Below are 516 nucleotides of genomic sequence, written 5' to 3' on the forward strand. Positions count from 1 at the left end.
CCACAACCTGCAGATGATATACTGCAGTATAGTGAAGTCCTAATATCTTCTGTTGAACTGTTAGTCTTCTCTGTTTCCTACATGCTCTGTCAGAGTAGCTGTTGTAGGATGGTTTTAGAGGTCTCCCGACAAGTCAAGTTTTTCACAGCAGCTTTCTGATTGCTACATCTTATCTCTGCAACAAATCTCCTCATCGTGTACCCATTAAAATCTAGTTTTTCAATGAAAATATGAAATCCAGGGAGGAGCTGCTCTGAGAATGGCCATTGTGGTGATTGATGTGGAAGTGTCAGTGACCCTGTGGGGAAGGAAAGAGGAGGTAAAGTGTGGGATAGCTGCTTGGCATATCCTGTAACACTTAAGACAAAGATTTTAAACTCAAGCTAAAGGAAATGATTATTTATAGAGTAATTTTCTCTTTGTTTGCTGAAGAATTTTGGACTGTGAATATGCAGTTATCCATACAGTCTTTGGTACAAAGTTACATACCACCTACAGTGATACATTTGTTGAAAG

Source organism: Acanthisitta chloris, unplaced genomic scaffold (genome assembly GCF_000695815.1).
Source record: "Acanthisitta chloris isolate BGI_N310 unplaced genomic scaffold, ASM69581v1 scaffold14813, whole genome shotgun sequence".
NCBI classification, from domain to species: Eukaryota; Metazoa; Chordata; class Aves; order Passeriformes; family Acanthisittidae; genus Acanthisitta; species Acanthisitta chloris.